We start from the raw sequence: 630 nt of genomic DNA, 5'->3' as shown, positions 1-630 counted from the left end.
GTGTTTGATTTTCTAAAAATTTTAAGTTTGGTGTCATTTTGTTGTTTTTCTCTTTCCTCATTTCAAAAATCAAATCTTTTTCATGAAAATTTTTCAATCATATCTTTCTAATTGCTAATCTCAAAATCTTTTTAATTAACTAATTGATTCAGTCTTCAATTTGCTTTGATCTTATTTTCTTTTAATTTTCGAATTTTTTATTTTATTTTCCTTTTGTTTTTATTTTTTCGGTTAATTCAAAAAAAATATATAAAAATATTTTTATCTATTTGCAATCCATATCATTTCCCTTTATCCATTATGGACCTAAGTGGGATTGATCAGTCCAGAAGGACTCTGGGGTCATATGCTAACCCCATTACAGCTGCATATAAGAGTAGCATCTGTACACCTCCCATCAAAGCAAGCAGCTTTGAGCTAAATCCTCAACTCATTATCATAGTGCAGCAAAATTGCCAGTATTATGGTCTTCCATAGGAAGAACCTACTGAGTTTCTGGCACAGTTCTTACAAATTGCTGACACAATACATGATAAAGAGGTGGATCAAGATGTCTACAGACTATTACTGTTTCCATTTGTTGTAAAAGATCAAGCTAAGAGGTGGTTGAATAACCAACCTACAGCAAGC

The sequence above is a fragment of the Arachis duranensis genome, chromosome 6 (genome assembly GCF_000817695.3).
Source record: "Arachis duranensis cultivar V14167 chromosome 6, aradu.V14167.gnm2.J7QH, whole genome shotgun sequence".
NCBI classification, from domain to species: Eukaryota; Viridiplantae; Streptophyta; class Magnoliopsida; order Fabales; family Fabaceae; genus Arachis; species Arachis duranensis.
Note: the sequence above shows the minus strand (reverse complement) of the source record.